The following is a 21,116-nucleotide window of genomic DNA, read 5'->3' as shown; positions in this document are numbered from 1 at the left end:
GTTACATCAGCTTCAGGTGCTTGGTAGCTGTGGGTTATCCAAGACTGATTCATCTTGATGAAGGTCAGTTGATCAACTGATTTGGTGGACAGGCGCACCCTGTGATCGGTAACAAAGCCACCAGCAGTACTGAAGGTGCGTTCCGAAAGAATGCTGGATGTAGGACAGGCCGGTAGCTCAATTGCATACTGTGCAAGCTCTGGCCAGTGATCCATCCTCAAGACCCAGTATGCCAGAGGATTTTCGGTGGGAAAGGTGTCCAAGTCTGACCTTGCCCCTAGGTATTCCTGCACCATGTAAATCAGACGCTGGCGATGGTTGCTGGAACCGATCATACCTTGGGGCTGCGGACTAAAAAATTGTCTGAAAGCATCAGTCAGACGGCCCCCTTCTCCACTGCTCCTTCTGACCGATGCCTCAGCAACACGTTGTCCAGGACCAGGAGTTTGTAACCTCCCAGTCTCTGGGAACGCGTTGCACAGACCTTTCTGCAAGGCCTCCCGGAGATGTCTCATCCTCTGCTCCCTCTGCGATGGCAAGATAAGGTCGGCAACCTTACCCTTGTACCGTGGATCAAGGAGAGTGGCCAGCCAGTAATGGTCCCTCTCCTTGATCCGAAGAATACGAGGATCCTTCCGCAGACTTTGCAGGATCAGGGAGGCCATGCAGCGTAGGTTAGCTGAGGCATTCGGTCTGGAGTCCTCTGGGTCACTAAGGACAACATGATCCGCAGCTACCTCCTCCTAGCCACATACAAGTCCACGGGTTTCTTGGGACTGTAAATCATCCCTACAAGACTGCTGCTGCTGCTGCTGATGCTGAGTGCCAGCCTCCACCTCCATGCTGACACAATCATCCTCCTCCTCCTGTTCCTCCTCCTCATCCTCTTGCTGTGTGATGGGTGGCACAGCAGGAACACTGTCTGGATAAAGGGGGCCTTGAGAGGCAAGGAAGTCCTCCTCTTCCTGCCTCTGTTCTGCCTCAAGTGCCCTGTCCATTATTCCACGCAGCGTATGCTCCAAGAGTTGGACAAGAGGTACAGTGTCACTGCTGCATGCTCTGTCACTGCTCACCATCCTTGTGGCCTCCTCAAACGGTGACAGGACAGTGCATGCATTCCTGATCATGCCCCACTGGCGTGGTGAGAAAAAACCGAGCTCCCCTGACCCTGTCCTGGTTCCGTAGTCTCACAGGTACTCATTGATGGCCCTTTGCTGCGTCTGCAGCATGGCCAATGTTGAGTTCCACCTGGTGGGCAAGTCACATATAAGGCGGTTCTTGGGCAGGTTCAACTCCTTTTGGAGCTCTACCAGCTGAGCACAGGCATTAAATGATTGGCGGAAATGCACACAGACTTTCCTGGCCTGCTTCAGGACATCCTGTAAGCCCGGGTAATAACCGCTGCACCACCAGGTTAAGGACGTGAGCCACACAGGGCACATGGGTCAGTTGTCCCTGTCGGAGGGCGGAGAGGAGGTTGGTGCCATTGTCGCAAACCACCATTCCTGGCTTAAGCTGGCGTGGCGTCAACCACCTCTCGGCCTGCCCCTGCAGAGCTGACAAAACATCCGCCCCAGTGTGGCTCCTGTCCCCCAAACAAACCAGCGCAAGCATGGCATGGCATCGTTTTGCCTGCGTACTTGCGTAGCCCCTGGAACGCCTACGGAGCACTGCTGGTTCTGAGGACAGAGGACTGGAAGAGGCCATGGAGGAAGAAGAAGAGGAGGGGGTGGAGGAGAGAGGTGTATCACAACCAAGAGTAGCATTTTGGAGGCGTGGTGGCGGAACAAGCTCCAACACTACTGCACCTTGTCCTGCATCCTTCCCAGCTGCCAGAAGAGTGACCCAATGGGCCGTGAAAGACAGGTAACGTCCCTGTCCATGCCTGCTGGACCATGAGTCAGTGATAATATGCACCTTACCGCTGACCGCTCTGTCCAGCGAGGCAAGGACATTGCCTTCCACATGCCGGTAGAGAGCCGGAATCGCCTTCTGTGAGAAAAAGTGGCGTTTGGGGACCTGTCACTGAGGAACCGCACATTGTACAAACTCACGGAAGGGGGCCGAGTCTACCAACTGAAAAGGCAGCAGTTGAAGTGCTAGCAATTTAGCCAAGCTAGCATTCAACCGCTGGGCATGTGGATGGCTGGGAGTGAACTTCTTTCGACGGTCCAGCAGCTGGGGCAGGGACATTTGCCTGCTATAATCGGACGTGGGTGTACTGCTAGCAGAGTGCCCGGAAGCACTTGGCTGTGACACACCTAATTCTACACCTTCATTCCTCTCAAAGCAGGTTTCAGAGAGTACTGAAGGTCTAGTGGGGTTGGAGATCCCAGCTGATGAGGAGCAAGGAGAGGTCCGCTTTTTTCTTTAGTGTGGGTCTTTGAGGTACGCTTGCCAACGAGCTGCATGGCAGGTCAACAAATGTCTGGTCAAGCATGTGGTGCCCAAGCGGCTGATGTTTTGGCCATGCAAGATACGCTTAAGACATATGTTGCAAATAGCAGCGGTGCGATCTGATGCACTCGTCTCAAAAAAGGCCCACACCAAAGAACTTTTAAAATAATGCGCAGATCCTGCACAGGCGGAGCACTGCAGTGTGATTCAGTCAGTGTGCTGCCCCTAAGCTGGCCCCGGGAGGGCATCCTGCCTCGTTGGACATGTGCCTCCTCCTCCTCCTCTCTCCTACCAGGCACCCACGTGGAGTCAGTGCCCTCATCATCCCCTCCCTCTTCATCGCTGGAGCAAACCTGGCAGTATGCTGCAGCTTGTGGAACATGACTGCCAGATTGCAGTCCTTCTTGAGCATCCCCTCTCTCTGCATTCACGCTACTGCCTTCCTCTAGCTGAGTATCATCATCAGAGCCTACAAAACACTGGGCATCCTCCTGGAGCATGTACCCAACACTGTGCTCAAAGAGTTCAGGAGACTCCTCAGGAGGACGTGGTGGGTCTAGGGAAGGAGTCACTGATGATGACATTGAGAGGAGGGAAGATTATGTGTTGGCAGCTGCTTTGCTAGTACCCTGAGCCTGGGTGAGAGAGGATGAGGAGGATGAAGAGGGCTTGGTCATCCACTCTACCAAGTCGTTGGCATGTTGCGGCTCAACATGTCCAGCTGCCGAAAAGAAGGACAAGCGTGTCCCATGGCCATGTGCTGATGATGACGATACACCGCGTCCACGACCAGCACTGTTGTCTCTAGACACAGAGCCTCAGAGCCTGCTTGTCCTCTTCTATCGGCTCGCACCTGTCTGCCTCTCCTTGGTGGCCTTCCAGACATGGTAATGGCCTGAAGGGACATGGGAAAACCAGCAATTGGGTAGTGTATATTGTGCTGGAGGCACACACAACATCCACTAACTCCTGCAGATGGCAGATGGCTCAATTAGAGAAGAGCTATGTAGGTGGATATAACAGTGTATACTGTGGTCAGGGCACGCAGACAGCACGCACAATCTCCTACAACTGACTGCAAGCTCTATTTAAAAAGAGCAAGATAGCTAGTTATATAGGTGGATATAGCGGTGTATACTGGGTTCAGGGCACGCAGACAGCACGCACAATCTCCTACCACTGACTGCAAGCTCTATTTAAAAAGAGCAAGATAGCTAGTTATATAGGTGGATATAGCGGTGTATACTGGGTTCAGGGCACGCAGACAGCACGCACAAGCTCCTACAACTGATTGCAAGCTCTATTTAAAAAGAGCAAGATAGCTAGCTATATAGGTGGATATAGCAGTGTAAACTGCGGTCAGGGCACGCAGACAGCACGCACAATCTCCTACAACTGACTGCAAGCTCTATTTAAAAAGAGCAAGATAGCTAGCTATATAGGTGGATATTTTTTTATTAATAGAACTTCTTCCAAATATACAAAGACTTTCTTAGAAATGATACCATAGCAACATACATATGATGAGAGAAATAAAATATCAAATAACCGTATGTCTCCTCAACCCTCCAGCAGTCTCCGCAGCGACTAGCTGAACTACCGCATGATCATCGGGTTTCTTTATAGTACAACTTATCCACTAAACTTTAGCTTTAAAATATACAACTCATCCATCTAATCACACAAGATACAGACGGGAATGTAAAGAGTGAAGCATGCCCGTACCTGTTTGTCGAAAAAAAAGAGGAACTCAAAAAAACTACGGGGGGTGAAAGGATAGAAAGACACCACCACCGAAAGAGAAAGGACCGTGGGAGTCATTAAGGAGGCCGGAAGGAAAAACCCCTCCACAACCTGGCACTCCTTTCTTCCCCAATCCTCTCTCTTTCCAGACACCTTACCTTCTCCAGTTCCTGAAAAATATCTCCCACCACCTCATGCATGGACAGGACTTTGCCCCTAGTGGACACTATACACCTTGCGTGCCAGGTGAAGTAAAGACAAACTGTACTAACTAGATAAAGTGATGATAACTCAAAGCCCCTTCGCACCCTGAAGTTACCATATACTCGCTCAGAAGCCGACAGGGCCTGGAGGCGGGGATAGCCGACGGCCACCCCAACCCCCGCCAGAACCTCCACGTTAAAGGGACATTCGACCAAAAAGTGATCCATGGTCTCTAATGTCCCTCCACACTCTGGACGGGGACACCCTCTGTCCCCTAAGCTCCGATATTTCAAGTTGGATCGTACGTAGAGGCATCCATGGAACGCTCTCCACGCAAGATCCCAGAACTTGAGAGGAATTCTCACGAAATTACAGAAGGGCTAGTCCCTCCATGAGAACCCTGTCTGGGCAATCCCTTAAGGCCAGTGGTCTCAAAAAGTCTGAGGACATGACCCTAAGGTACAGCTCACGCCGACCCATAGAGCCCACCTCTAGAGCAGTTATCCTCAACTTCCTTAGTACCTTCAGAGCAGTCGGAACATAGGACGGGAGGTACCCATGGGATCTACGAAGATCACCAGGGCAACCCCCTCCTTCCCAGCTACTCAGGAAAAGCAAGAGCCAGCCCTTACACAAACGTTCCCACAGAGAAGGCGTGTCCACAAAGATAGACTGTAGATTGAATTTCACAAATACAGTGGTGAAAAACACCACTGGGTTGATCATGTCCAACCCACCCTGCCTTCTCCGAAGGTACGTAACCTCCCTCTTGATGAGGTTCAGCCTGTTTCCCCATAGTAGTAGGAAGAACAGGCTGTAGATCCGTGTATAGAGCGATTCTGGCAGAAGACAAACGTAGCTGACATAGAGAAATTCAGGCAGCAGATAGGTCTTGATCAGGCTTACCCTTTCCCTCAACGACAGCTTCCAGCCCTTCCAGGCCTTCACTTTCTGGGTAGCACCTGACAGCCTGCGCTCCCAGTTTTGCTTGGGATAGTCGCCCGGGCCAAAAAGGATGCCTAAGATCTTTATCTCTGGTTGGGGCTGGGGGAAAACGTCCGGAAGAGCAAACTGCTCGCCTTCCTTCCCCATCCAGAGAACCTCACTCTTATCCCAGTTGACTAACGAACCTGATGCCTCGGAGTAGCCCCCAATCTGTGTTTCCACAAAAAGGGCCTCCTCTCAGCTAGACACTACCACCGAGACATCGTCTGCGTAGACCACCACCCTCACCGATGGCTCCGGGCCCCCACAGGGCTCTACCGGAACCCCCCTCAAACGCCCGTGGTCAAGCCTCCTCACGAAGAGATCTACCGCGAAGACGTAGAGTAGGGGGCTCAACGGGCAACCCTGCCTGACACCAGAGTCCACCGGGAAAGCGGAGCCTACCCAACCATTGACAAGGGGGAAGCTCTCAGCCCCCCTATACAATACTTTCAGCCAATCGATGAATTTAGCTGGCAGACCGTACTTACCCAGGAAAAGCCAGAGGTACTCATGGCTTACCCTAACCAAAGCTTTCGCCTGATCTAGTGCCAGCAGATACCGACCATCACCCGTTGCCCTGCACCTTTCCACAGCCTCCCGGACGTTCAGGACAGCACTAAAGGTGCTACGGCCGGGAACTGCACAGTGCTGGGAGGTGGAAAGTAACTTGTCCGCGACAGCAGACATACGCACAAACAATATCTTCGCCAGAATCTTCCTATCCGTGGAGAGAAGGGCAATAGGACGCCAATTCTCTACCCTGTACGAATCTTTCCCCTTTGACAAGAGGATCAGGGCAGACTTTCTCATTGAGGGAGGAAGCAAACCAGATGTCAAACACTCATTGAACACTTCCCTCAAAAGAGGAGCCAAAAGGCTCTTAAAGGTTTTATAGAACTCCGCCGTGAGCCCATCAGGCCCCGGCGATTTCTTTGGTGACAAAGAGTCGATGGCTTTCTCAACCTCTGCCGTTGAGATCCCATCTGTCAAGGAGACCGGAAGGTCAGACACTGCCTCCAGCGGTGTCCCGTCAAGGAACGCCCTGGCTCTCTCAAGGTCTAAAGGCTTCTTCTTCAGGATGTCAGAAAAGTGGGCACTGATGATGCCCAGGATCCCTGCCTTGGACCGCACCAAGGACCCCGAGGAATCCCTCAAGCCATGTACGACCTTCTCACTCACCGCATCGCTGCAGCTCTTGTAAGGATCCGGGGAGACGAACTTCCCGTAATCCCTCTCAAGGACCAGGGAGGCGAGACGGTCGTACTGACACTCCTTCATCTGAAGCTTCAGAGCAGAGATCTGTTCCTGAGTGCCCCCAGAGGAGATGAGGCGCTCTAATTGCCTCTGCAGCCTCTGGTAGGCCAGGTATTTTGAGAAAGCCCGGTGCCTCGAGACCTCTCGGAAGAAGCCCTCAGACCTCTTCTTCACCACTTCCCACCATTCCTGATGGTAGCAGCCGCCCTCAAGGAGCGTGGCTTGTTCCAAAAAAAAGGTCTCAAAAGCCTCCCTTACTTCAGGGTCCTCAAGCAGCGACCCATTTAGGCGCCACAAGCCCTGACCCTTCTGAGGAGTATCGGCCACATTCATGGTAATGGACACCATACAGTGATCGGAGAACTCAACCGCACACAGCACAGGGGCCGTGAAGGAAGAGTCCCCCTTCAAAAAAAACCTGTCTATCCTACTCTTACTGCTACCTCTGGCATAGGTGAAACCCGTGTGGTTGGGGAGATGATGAACGTGCACATCCACCAACCCGGCTTCCCTCACTATCCTATTCAAAAAGATACTGTCATATCCCAGGGGGCCAGAGGTTCCTGCCCGGTCCTTTGACCTGGTGACCATGTTGAAGTCACCACCAAAGACCACCTGCTGGGATGTAAACAGGTAAGGTTTCACTGCCGTAAGAAGGTCCTTCCTCCCCCTCTGAGATTGAGGGCCATAAAAATTAATTAAACGGAGGAATTCTCCCCTCACGACAGCATCCACCACTAGACATCTACCAACCTCGACCTCAATCACTCGTCGGCAGGCCACCGAACCAGTCTTAAAAAGGACCGCATTACCACTACAGGGCTCAGCCGCAAGAGACCAGAGAGAGGGCCCACATCTCCACTCTCTCTTTGCTAGATGCATCCCTGCCACAGATGCCAGCCAGGTCTCTTGCAAAAACAAAATGTCAGCATCAATCCGGCTGAAAAAATCAAAGGCTGCAAAACGAGCCGCCGTAGAACGCACACTTGCAACATTAATCGTCGCAAGGCGTATTGGCGCGGGTACCGCCATCCTTAGTGATTGGCTTACATTCCCTTCTGCTTACATTACTTGCAGGCCCCCTCGTCCTCTGAGTCAGAGGGTAGGCCCTCAAAACGATTGCCCAGCAGGATAAGAGGCCGGTCAACACACCCATCCTCACTGGGGCAAGGGCCTACGTCTTCCTCAGGCGCAGGCACCTTCCGTTTTCTTTTTCTGACCGCTTTTTTCCTTACCCTCTCCCACCGCCCAGGCCCAGGAGGCTCACCACCCTCCTCCTCAGAATGCCCGCTAGACGCAAGGCGCTTCTGGGAGGTCTTGGCAGCCCCCTGTACCTCCATCATCTCCTGCCCGGCGACCGCCGCCGGTACAACAGGGAGACTAGAAGAGGAAGAAGGACGTGGAGATACCAGGGTAGGGGGGATGGGAGGGGGGCAGAGGAGGGAGACGGAAGGGGGAGGGGGGAGGGAAGGGGAGGGGGGAGAGGGGAAGGGGAGGGGGATGGAGAAGAAACAGCAGGAGGGGGACAAGGGGGGGGATCCAGGAGAGAAGCCCTTCTAGGAGGTCTCTCTTTGGGCCCGGCAGTCGGCTGTTTGGTAGACGCCTTCCTACCCACAGATGACTTATCAGGCTCTTTCCTTTTCTCCTTGGGAACTGCCCCCAAGGACCTAGATGTTCCATCAACCTTCTTACCAGCCACACTATTCCCTAACTCCTCCTTTCTCCCCCTCCCGGACCTCACCCTTTGGGGCAGCTGATCACCTGGCCCCGCCGCTCCCCCTGCCCCTGAGTCCCCCCCAACCACCGACCCGGGCCCGGGGTCCCCAGATGGTGCCCGAGGTTGGCCAGGTTCGCCCCCCTCTGTCGGGAAGTCCCTGAATGCTTTGGGGTACCGGCTGAAAGGGTGCCCCAGCACCCCACAGAGATTGCAGACTATAAGCCTGCAAGTCTCCTGTGGGTGCCCAAACCCGTTGCACCTGACGCAGCGGGGCATCACGCAGTCTGCGCTCAGGTGCGCCGGGCTTCCGCATTTAAAGCAGCGACGAGGCTGGCCCGGGTAGAAGACCAGGATCCGGTCTCTGCCAATGAAGGCGCTACCAGGGACGTGAGATACTGTATTGCCCTGGCGCCTGAGCCGGATCCTGGCCTGCCAAGCCCCAGTCCAGACCCCGCGCTCATCTAGGGACTTCCACAACAGAGTCTGCAGCTGGCCAAATCTCCCAAGCCAGGTCATGATGTCTTCTGGAGGGAGGGACTCATTCCTAACCAGGACGGTGATATTTTTCACCTCCTCCTGTCGGGACAGGGGGACCACACAGAACCCCCTCCAGGGGTCAGACCTCCTAAGGATTTCGTATACAGTCAGAAACCTCTCCATCGAGACGACGGAGAGGAAACTGACATCAAATTCTTTGGATCCCGTTGGATGGATGACAGCAAAGAGATCCGCCACCCGGAAACCGGCACCCAGTATCCATCCCACTACCTGACCCCTGGAGGTACATGCCCCTTCGCCCTCCCACTTAAGCTGCATGACATTCCTACGTCTTCTCTCCGGGCCCCCCGCACCCCTTGACCAGGCGTCCGGCCCTGTAAGCTGGGCAGAGGGCGGCGCCCTAAAATTCTGGGCGCCAAACTGGCCATACAGGGGGCCCAGAGGAACACTAGAACCGGCCACTTGCGCGAAAGAGCGCCCTGCTTTAAGTGCACCCAATAGTGCTGCCTCCTCCTCCACACCCAAGAGGCGTTCCACAGGAGCCGGCACCACAGGGTTACCCCCAGACTTTGAGGCAGCCGGGGGGACCACTCCTGGCTCCATGGTCTGACTCATATGTCCCGACCCTGGCGACCGGGGCGCCACTTCCGGAACCTCACTGGTAGACTGGGGGGCCTCTTCCTGGCCACAGCCAAAGAAGGCATCCAATTGGCTCCCCAGGAGGCCCGCCCATTCCATTTCGGAGCTCCCGCCAACCTCAGCGTCAGCCCCGCAAGAATCACCACTATACACTCCTCTACTTGGGTGCCCTCCAACTGACGGATAAACTCCTTCGCAGGGCACTCCCTGTCCAAAGCCCCCATGGGCGACTCATCCCACACCTGCCAATTCACCATCCCGTCATCCGCCGGAGCTGCGACAGACGAAGCTCCGCCCACCTCCTGTCCCGCCGGCAAACCGGAAGTGGGGGGATCCGCCCCCAGCCCCGGCGGACTTCCTGTAGGTGCCTGCCCCTCAAAGGCCCGCACCAATCCCAGAGCAGAGTGTGGGACCCCCTCCTCCCTCCCCACGGAGGACGGTGTCCCACAGCAACCATCCCCAACCTGCACAACACCCGCCATGGCGGGAGACCCACTCAATACCACCCCATCTGCACTGTCCAACTGTTCCGATAGTCTGGGCCTGCTGACCTGGGGATCCCCCCGCAGCGGAACGAGGACATCCGGGAGTGGGGGGTTGTCCACGTCTAGCAGGGAATCAGGCTTGTCCACCGGAGCCCCTGTGACAAGTAAGCCCAAAGTTTCCAAGCGTCTCTCCACTAGGCCCAGGAGGCTCCCCCCACCAGCCTCACCCCCTGCGGATATCCTGACCTCATCGGGTGCCCTACCCAGGCCTGCAGCAGCCTCTACCTGAGGACCGGCAGGATCCTGGGGACCCTCAGTCATTTTGTCCAGGGCTGGGTTTGGCATGATGTTCCAGGGGGAGAGTCCAGCACTCCTGCCCAGTCTCCTGGGTCGACCATCCGTCTCACCCCCCTGGTGTTTCCCGGGGGTCTCTGGTACTGCACCAACTTCCCCTACCTGGGAAGGCTTCTCCTCTTGGGAGTCAGCTTGCGGGGTCTGGCTCCCCTTCTGGCGCCGAGACGCCTGTCTCCCCTCCTCATTTGCTCTCAACAGCTCATGCTTTAGCTCATCCAAAAAGCACTCCTCGCCTGGGCCATGGTCACATAGGTTCACCAGGAGGTCGAATAACTCGGCATTCTGCTGCTTTAGACTTGCAATGGCCACTTGGAATTCCGATCTCTTGGAGATGCCGGAACGATCCCGCCGGTTCCGAAGAGAGGTTAAACAGGCCATGCGGCCATTGTATGCACGCGTTGCCTTCTCCATTAGGTTCTTAACCTTCTCGATCCTCACTTTGCATTTCTTAACATCCTCTCCTGGCTGGGCTTTGGTCCAGCTGGTAAGACCAACCTGAGTCCCCAGAAAGAGCCTCTCCACCCTGGATAGGTCTTCAATTCCAGGGAGGGTAGCTGGAGCTCCAGGCCAGGAAAGCAACCCTGGGCCTGGGCTAGAGGAGGCCATCCTCCCCCCTCACCTGTGGACACTGGAACTCTGCAGAGAGCACGCAGACAACACCCACAACCTCCTACAGCTGACTGCAAGCTCTATTTAAAAAGAGCAAGATAGCTAGCTATATAGGTGGATATAGCGGTGTATACTGGGTTCAGGGCACACAGACAGCACGCACAATCTCCTACAACTGTCTGCAAGCTCTTTTTAAAAAGAGCAAGATAGCTAGCTATATAGGTGGATATAGCAGTATATACTGGGTTCAGGGCACGCAGACAGCACGCACAATCTCCTACAACTGACTGCAAGCTCTATTTAAAAAGAGCAAGATAGCTAGCTATATAGGTGGATATAGCGGTGCATACTGGGTTCAGGGCACACAGACAGCACGCACAATCTCCTACAACTGTCTGCAAGCTCTTTTTAAAAAGAGCAAGATAGCTAGCTATATAGGTGGATATAGCAGTATATACTGGGTTCAGAGCACGCAGACAGCACGCACAATCTCCTACAACTGTCTGCAAGCTCTATTTAAAAAGAGCAAGATAGCTAGCTATATAGGTGGATATATAGCGGTGTATACTGGGTTCAGGGCACGCAGACAGCATGCACAATCTCCTACAACTGACTGCAAGCTCTATTTAAAAAGAGCAAGATAGCTAGCTATATAGGTGGATATAGCGGTGTATACTGGGTTCAGGGCACGCAAACAGCACGCACAATCTCCTACAACTGTCTGCAAGCTCTATTTAAAAAGAGCAAGATAGCTAGCTATATAGGTGGATATTTTTTTTAATGATTTTCTGCTACCAAAACATACAAGAAATCAAAAGTTTACAAAAACAACATCAGTTACATTCCACTCATAACATAATCATATCACTAGGAATCACAACATCTGTGGAACTGTACAATTATATTTACATATCTTCAACACACTCATCCCCTGAGGAAAAATCTAGAAGATGAGCTTCACCCCTGTTGCTAGGCCCTGGTGAGGACCTAGACTCCACCTCAGGTAGTGGGACCCTTTTCTTCTTCTTTTTACTAAGCTTCTTCTTGACCGTTACCCAGGTTACCTCACTTTCCTCATCTGATAACTCTTTAGGACGCTTCTGAGCGCCCTTTACTGACACCTCCATCTCCTCCTCCCCGGTCTGGCTCTCACCCGCTGAGGAATCAGACGAGGAGGTGGCAGCTAATCGACCACCAGATCGCTGCCTCCGAGGAAGGGGAGAGGGACCAGGAACTGGGGGACAAGATCCCTGCACCACTCCCCCGGAAGGGAGAGACTCAGAAGGCATCACGGACCCAACCTTACTTACAGAAGCTTGAACTATACTATCAGGAGCCCGGGCTACATTCGTAGACCGAACCCCCTTCTCTTTCTGGGGCACCTTAGGTTCCTTCTGAGTCCGGGGTTCCTCCTGCCCCCCCTGCCCAGACACGTTACTCTGCCCCTCCCCTCCAGATCTCCGCCCAGCTGGAGGTGGAGCAGCATTACCACCTGATCTACTGCCCGCTGCTGCTTCTCCCCGGTATGCCCTGGGGCATCTACCACAGAGGTTGCAGCAGATCAGGCCACAAGACTCCCCTGAGTGCCCAAATTTGTTGCACTTGATGCACCGCACCACCGTGCAGTCTGCACTCAAGTGGGTTGGGCACCCACATCTAAAACAACGACGGGGTTGACCTGGATAGAACACCAGGATCCTATCCCTTCCCAGGAAAGCACTACCCGTGACATGTGCAACCGTGTTGCCGGCCCTTTTTAACTTAATCCTAGTGTTCCATGCCCCAGTCCACACCCCTCGTTCATCCAGGCATTTATTTAGAGGACACTGCAATTGGCCATGTCTTCCTAACCAGGTTGCAATGTCCTCTGGGGCAGACTCTCATTTCTAACTAAGATTGTTATGTTCTTGATGTCCTCTTGTCTACTCAAAGGAATTATACGGAACCCTTTCCACGGATCCGTCCCCCTGATTAGACCAAATGGAGTAATAAAAAGCTCCATGATTACCACATTCATGAAGCTTATGTCAAAATCAGGGGAACCCAATGGGTGGATTACTGCAAAAATTTCCCCAACCTTGATCCCCAATGATAGGATCATGTCCACAACCTGACCGCTTGTAGGGCATTGGCCACTCGCCTCCCACCTTAACTGTACAACATTCCTACGTTTGCGTTCAGGACCACCCGTCCCCCTAGACCATGAATTTGCCCCGGAGGACTGATCAGCCGGGGGCACCCGAAAATTACCAGCCCCGAACTGATGGTACAGGTGGTCCAGCGCAACATTTGACCCTGCCACATTTGCGTACGAACGTCTTTCCCCTAAGGCTGTTAGCAGCCTCACTTCCGGTGTACCCCTCAAAACAGGTTCAGGAAGAGGAGCCTCTATTGCTGGGACAGGTGGAGTAACCAGGGGCAACACAGCAACCCTCTCATCTTGGGGACACCTACTCTCCTCCCCCCCCTACTAGACTGTTCCATTGGAGGGTCCTCCTCCTCTGAACTATAGAAGAGGGCGTTCCAATTCTCCTGCCAGGCCACCTCTGTATAGGCCCCACAGGATTCCACTGGCACCTGTCCCTGCTCCCGTTGGGACCCTTCTAAACCTCAAATATAATCTATAGCAGGGCTGTCATCTCCTAGCTCCCCCATGGGACAATCTCCCCAAGCAGAAACCTGACCTGGTTCCAGACCATTAGATATTTCCATATCAGTCCCGCTGGCATTCTCCTGACAAGATGGAGTACCGGAAGTCCCAGGTGTCACTGACCGAAGGGGCTTCCCACGGTCAACCTCCACTTCCGCGATCTTCACTCCCGGCCTCGAACCATCCCCTCCAGGAACAGATCCGCCAACCAGAAGTGCGTCACCCGCTCTCATTGCACTCCTATTGGCTCCCCGCCCGACAGTACCGCCCTCCCTCCCGCGGGAAGACGGTGTTCTATTGTCGGCGGCCGCCATTACCAAGTCACCCGGAGCTTTGCTGCTAGCCTTCACTGCACCACCAACCACAGTGCCGGCCAAGCTGTCTTTGCTCTTCTCACTCCCTCCACACGTTTTAACCCCCTTACCCTTACCCTGGGTCCGGCTTGCAGCAGCGGCAGCCGACAACTCAGCTGACGGCGTGCCTTGCTTGCAATAACCGGCCGGGATCATTGGGGACTGTTTTGGTAAGTCCGGTTTTTCTTTTTCTTCTACCAGTCTTGCTAGCTGTACCACAGGAATCTTCTCACATTTTTCCTTAAAGTCTTTCTTCTCCTTGCTATCCTTCTGATATTGTCTCCCTCCTGCATCACCGGGACCCAAACCGCCACCTGGGGTCACAGCCACACACACAGGCTGGCTCCCCTTAGGCTTACCTGGCCCCTCCGCAGTACCATCGGGAACAGCATTCTTTGCCTTGGGGTTTCTTCTCCCATCACCGCTCTCCTCCACACTCCCATCTACCGGGGATGTCTCTTTCCTGGCCGGGGTTGCAGCTACAGCTGGAACCTCCACCAATATTGGAGTTACCGGCCTCTTTTCCTCCACTTCTGCTTTTCCATGGGTGTCCTCCATAGAGGGACCCTCCATCTCTCCTTCTGGTGCTGTAGTTGGGGTTAAACGCTGCTTGCAGCGTCTTACTGCTTGAGAGCCCTCATCGTACGCCACTTTCATAACTTTTTCTATACTCAACAGAAAGCCCTTTTCGCTTGAGGCACTTTCAATTAGATTTGATAAAAGCTCACCAAGCATATTACACTGCTTTTTCAGTCCATTTATGGCAGGTTTAAATTCTGATCTCTTCCTGATACCTGATCTGTCGCGTCTATTCCTACCTTTTCGCAGTAACAGCGAGAAGCCTTTACTATTAAGCTCTTGGCTTCATAGTCTTCATGTCTTCACCTGGCTGTCTCAGAGACCAGTCAACCAAGTCAAGCTGGTTTTCTAAGTACAGCTTCTCCTCCTAACGAACTCATGGAGTTTTAGGGCACCACGCCTTTCCTCAGGCTGAGAAACAGGCACCTGGCCTGGGCTGACTGAAGCCATCAGCTCCCTCTCCTCCTCCACCACTCTGGAAGTTCTCACAGGTCAGAGCACGCAGCCAGCACACACAATCTCCTACCGCTGACTGTAAGCTCTATTTAAAAAGAGCAAGATAGCTAGTTATATAGGTATATATAGCGGTGTATAGTGGGTTCAGGGCACGCAGACAGCACGCACAATCTCCTACAACTGACTGCAAGTTCTATTTAAAAAGAGCAAGATAGCTAGTTATATAGGTGTATATAGCAGTGTATACTGGGTTCAGGGCATGCAGACAGCACGCACAATCTCCTACAACTGACTGCAAGCTCTATTTAAAAAGAGCAAGATAGCTAGCTATATAGGTGGATATAGCGGTGTATACTGGGTTCAGGGCACACAGACAGCACGCACAATCTCCTACAACTGACTGCAAGCTCTATTTAAAAAGAGCAAGATAGCTAACTATATAGGTGGATATAGCGGTGTATACTGCGGTCAGGGCACGCAGACAACAACCACTACAGAAGAGCAAGAACGCAAAATCGGCCGATAACGAACGGTGTATACTGTGTTGAAGGTACACAGAACATCCACTAACTGCTACAGATGCGCTGGCGGCCTTATATAGTGTGGAGTGTGTACTACACAGCCTCAGCTATGATTGGCCACAGGCACAATCATGGCTTTCCTCGCTGCCGGCGCTGTGATTGGCCCAGCATGCGGGGTCACAGTGCATGCTTGGCCAATCATGAGCCAGCAATGCACTGCGATGACGCAGTGCATTGTGGGCCGTGAGCACCACACGAATTTGGCACGAACGGCCCATAACGTTTGGAATTCGCCGAACGGGCGAACAGCCGATGTTCGAGACGAACGTATGTTCGACTCGAACACGAAGCTCATCCCTGGTATACAGACATCTTAGTGAAACAGAGGAAGTGATCTGTACCATCCAATTTATCGTTCCTATTGTGGTCATCAGTGAGCTTAAAGGCCTAGGCTGGGCTAAAGCCATTTGCCCTTTAAGCTTGCTGTCTGGTAAGCAGAATTTACAGCTACGGTGGTCGGGAACTTTTCCTTTTTTTGTGTGTACACACTGCGGTGGTTCCAAGTATTCAAGTGGCTCAATATATTGACTTTTTATATTTGTTTCTGTGGACTCATCACACTGAGGCCGCGTACACACGCGCGGACTGTTTTCCCAACCTTGTTCGTCAAACAGTTTCGTCAAACAGTCCGCTCAAAATTTGCATGAGCGGACTTGCCCACACACGAGCGGACTGTTTCAGCGAACTGTTTGCCAAACAGTTCGCTCAACTTTTGAAATGAACGGACTCGCCCACGTAAGGAGGAGGCAAATCCGCCCATTTCGAGCGCGTGTACAGGTAGGCGGGGCCCGCGAAGGAGACGTCGCGGGCTCCGCCGCCTGGAATGGGCTTAAAGGGGAACCCCAACACCAAAAAAAATCGGCGTGGGGGTTCCCCCAAAGTCCACACCAGACCCTTGTCCGAGCACGCTACCCGGCCAGCCAGGAAAGGGGGGCGAGCGAGCGCGCCCCCCCTCCTGAGCCGTACCAGGCCGCGTGCCCTCAACATGGGGGGTGCCTTGGGGAAGGGGGGGCCACGCGGCCCCCCCACCCCAAAGCACCTTGTCCCCATGTTGATGAGGACAAGGGCCTCTTCCCGACAACCCTGGCCGTTGGTTGTCGGGGTCTGCGGGCGGGGGGCTTATCGGAATCCGGGAGCCCCCTTTAAGAAGGGGGCCCCCGGATACCGGCCCCCCACCCTATGTGAATGAGTATAGGGTACAATGTACCCCTACCCATTCACCTGTGAAATAAAGTACAAAAAAAAACACAACACAGGGAAAAAATATTTTATTGCACAGCTCCGGGGGTCTTCCGTCTTCGGGGGTCTTCTCGCCGGACTCCTCTGCTATCTGTGTGTAGCTCTTTTACTAGCGGAGGAGTCCGGCTTTCTTCCTCCCCGCCGCCGGCCTCTTCTCCCGACTTCGGGGGTCTTGTCCCCCTCTTCGGTTCTTCTGCCGGGCCACCGCGCCTTCTTATAGCTCTTTTACAGGCGGTGGCCCGGTCTTCTGTCGCCGCTGCCTTCCGTTCTTCTGTCGCCGCCTTCGGTTCTTCTGCCGGGCCACCGCGCCTTCTTGTAGCTCTTTTACAGGTGGTGGCCCGGTCTTCTGTCGCCGCTGTCGTCGCCGCCGCCGCCGCCTTCCGTTCTTGTTCTTCTTCTTGTTCTTCTTCTTCTTCTTCTCCTGGAGATGTTGACTCGACGAGCTCTCCGGCCGGAATGCCAGGGACACGCTCCGCTGCCACTTATATAGTGACAATGGGGCGGTGTCACATGGTATATGTCACATGGGTTGGTCACATGGTGACCCCGCCCCCTTACGATGTCATAGTCCCCATGTGACATCAACCCATGTGACCAACCCATGTGACATATACCATGTGACACCGCCCCATTGTCACTATATAAGTGACCGCACAGCGCGGCTCTGGCATTCCGGCCGGAGAGCTCGTCGAGTCAACATCTCCAGGAGAAGAAGAAGAAGAAGAACAAGAAGAACAAGAACGGAAGGCGGCGGCGACGACAGCGGAGACAGAAGACCGGGCCACCGCCTGTAAAAGAGCTACAAGAAGGCGCGGTGGCCCGGCAGAAGAACCGAAGGCGGCGACAGAAGAACGGAAGGCAGCGGCGACAGAAGACCGGGCCACCGCCTGTAAAAGAGCTATAAGAAGGCGCGGTGGCCCGGCAGAAGAAACGAAGAGGGGGACAAGACCCCCGAAGTCGGGAGAAGAGGCCGGCGGCGGGGAGGAAGAAAGCCGGACTCCTCCGCTAGTAAAAGAGCTACACACAGATAGCGGAGGAGTCCGGCGAGAAGACCCCCGAAGACGGAAGACCCCCGGAGCTGTGCAATAAAATATTTTTTCCCTGTGTTGTGTTTTTTTTTGTACTTTATTTCACAGGTGAATGGGTAGGGGTACATTGTACCCCATACTCATTCACATAGGGTGGGGGGCCGGTATCCGGGGGCCCCCTTCTTAAAGGGGGCTCCCGGATTCCGATAAGCCCCCCGCCCGCAGACCCCGACAACCAACGGCCAGGGTTGTCGAGAAGAGGCCCTTGTCCTCATCAACATGGGGACAAGGTGCTTTGGGGTGGGGGGGCCGCGCAGCCCCCCCTTCCCCAAGGCACCCCCCATGTTGAGGGCACGCGGCCTGGTACGGCTCAGGAGGGGGGGCGCGCTCGCTCGCCCCCCTTTCCTGGCCGGCCGGGTAGCGTGCTCGGACAAGGGTCTGGTGTGGACTTTGGGGGAACCCCCACGCCGATTTTTTTCGGCGTTGGGGTTCCCCTTTAAGCCCATTCCAGGCGGCGGAGCCCGCGACGTCTCCCTCGCGGGCCCCGCCTACCTGTACACGCGCTCGAAATGGGCGGACTTTCCGAGCGGGAACAGTTTGCTCATTTCGAAAGTAGCCTACACACGGGCGGACTGTTCGCTCAAACACAGTTTCAGCGGACAGTTTTTCGGAATTTTTCGCGCTGTGCGGTCACTTATATAGTGACAATGGGGCGGGGTCACATGGTATATGTCACATGGGTTGGTCACATGGGTTGATGTCACATGGGGACTATGACATCGTAAGGGGGCGGGGTCACCATGTGACCAACCCATGTGACATATACCATGTGACCCCGCCCCATTGTCACTATATAAGTGACCGCACAGCGCGGCTCTGGCATTCCGGCCGGAGAGAGCGACGTGTCAACATCTCCTGGAGAAGAACAAGAAGAACAAGAAGAAGAACACGAACGGAAGTCGGCGGCGACAGCGGCGACAGAAGACCGGGCCACCGCCTGTAAAAGAGCTACAAGAAGGCGCGGTGGCCCGGCAGAAGAACCGAAGGCGGCGACAGAAGAACGGAAGGCAGCGGCGTCAGAAGACCGGGCCACCGCCTGCAAAAGAGCTACAAGAAGGCGCGGTGGCCCGGCAGAAGAACCGAAGAGGGGGACAAGACCCCCGAAGTCGGGAGAAGAGGCCGGCGGCGGGGAGGAAGAAAGCCGGACTCCTCCGCTACGAAAAGAGCTACACACAGATAGCGGAGGAGTCCGGCGAGAAGACCCCCGAAGACGGAAGACCCCCGGAGCTGTGCAATAAAATATTTTTTCCCCTGTGTTGTGTTTTTTTTTTGTACTTTATTTCACAGGTGAATGGGTAGGGGTACATTGTACCCCATACTCATTCACATAGGGTGGGGGGCCGGTATCCGGGGGCCCCCTTCTTAAAGGGGGCTCCCGGATTCCGATAAGCCCCCCGCCCGCAGACCCCGACAACCAACGGCCAGGGTTGTCGGGAAGAGGCCCTTGTCCTCATCAACATGGGGACAAGGTGCTTTGGGGTGGGGGGGCCGCGCGGCCCCCCCTTCCCCAAGGCACCCCCGCATGTTGAGGGCACGCGGCCTGGTACGGCTCAGGAGGGGGGGCGCGCTCGCTCGCCCCCCTTTCCTGGCCGGCCGGGTAGCGTGCTCGGACAAGGGTCTGGTGTGGACTTTGGGGGAACCCCCACGCCGATTTTTTTTCGGCGTTGGGGTTCCCCTTTAAGCCCATTCCAGGCAGCGGAGCCCGCGACGTCTCCTTCGCGGGCCCCGCCTACCTGTACACGCGCTCGAAATGGGCGGACTTTCCGAGCGGGAACAGTCCGCTCATTTCGAAAGTACAGCGGACAGGCCCACACACGGGCGGACTGTTCGCTCAAACACAGTTTCAGCGGACAGTTTTTCGGAATTTCCGAAAGACTTTGTCCGTCCAACTGTCCGCTGAAACTGTCCGCTGAAAGCCCACACACGGGCGGACTGTCCGCCCAAACACTGTTAAGCGGACAAGGTTGGGCGAACAGTCCGCCCGTGTGTACGCGGCCTGAGACTTTTTAGCTCAGCTTTTTTATTATATTTGATTACTTGTGTTATCGCACTGTTTGCTGCTGCTTTTTTTGCTTTTAGTTTTGTTTAAATTTTAATTATTTTCTAGCGTGGTATCTCCTCTTTTTTTTTAAGTCTTTTAATAAATTAGTTTATGTTACACTAAATTGATTGATGATCCAGTGTGTGTCATTTTGATAATTCATAGATCCGATCATATTATCAGATTCTGTGAAGAATAGCTTGATAAGATTGTTACATGTATGGCCACTATAAGATCTGTGCATTAGACTGATTAACAAATCCATCACCTATAAAATAAAGCAGATAATTACTAAAATGATTGTAATGTGGTGTAGCCTTCACATTTTATTGTTTGATGGGTGGTTGGGGTCACTACTGCAAAAGTGGCATAAAACTACCTTTATGGTGTATCTATCTATCTATCTATCTATCTATCTATCTATCTATCTATCTATCTATCTATCTATCTATCTATCTATCTATCTATCTATCTATCTACCTATCTATCTATCTATCTATCTATTTTTTAGGACTGTTCTATATTCTTGTAAAGTGAATTAGAATTTTTTCTCCAGCAGTTTCACTTCACTATTAAATGTGAGCTTAAATAAACTGTATCTATTGTATATTTAGTTCCTTACAAGCAACTGTCAGCCACAGAATTTCCATCTCCCCGGTATTTGCATACACAGTGTGTGGGGGGAACACCTCCCCTGTCACTCTCTCTATATATATCTCATTGTACAGGTGATGTCTTCTAGTTTGGATCTGACCCTCCAGAAACATCAAGATGTTTTCTCCCAGTTATCTGCTGGCTGTCATCTTCATTTCTATTCAGGGTGAGAGATGAGGCTCCTTCCATCATCCTCTGCACATACATCTATACATTGTACAATAAATACACACATCAGGATTGATAGGAAATCAATAATCAATATGTCTCTTCCCATCCTCAGGATCCTGTGGACAGATTGTGAAGACTCAGACTCCAGATTCTATCTCTGTGTCCCCGGGACAGACAGTCACCATCACATGTACATCCAGTGCTGGCACTAGCAATTATATAGCCTGGTACCAACAGAAATCAGGAAAGTCTCCAACACCTCTCATCTATGGTGCAACCAAGCGACACACAGGAGTCCCAGACCGGTTCTCTGGTAGGAGAGATGGATCTTCTTACACTCTGACAATTAGTGCTGTGACTGAAGATGATGAAGGAAGTTATCGCTGTCAGCAGGGTTGGAATCCTCTCACACAGTGA

At 53.5% G+C, this 21,116-nt stretch overlaps 1 pseudogene; it reads left to right on the top strand.

Annotated features, from left to right (window-relative positions):
• Nucleotides 1–20,645: 20,645 nt before the first annotated feature.
• LOC143975904 (immunoglobulin kappa variable 3-15 pseudogene) lies at nucleotides 20,646–21,116 on the top strand (annotated as a pseudogene).

The sequence above is a fragment of the Lithobates pipiens genome, unplaced genomic scaffold, assembly GCF_037356315.1.
Source record: "Lithobates pipiens isolate NorthernLeopardFrog02 unplaced genomic scaffold, aLitPip1_a1.2 Scaffold_13, whole genome shotgun sequence".
Classification (NCBI taxonomy): domain Eukaryota; kingdom Metazoa; phylum Chordata; class Amphibia; order Anura; family Ranidae; genus Lithobates; species Lithobates pipiens.
Note: the sequence above shows the minus strand (reverse complement) of the source record. Positions and strands in the feature narration are given on the sequence as shown.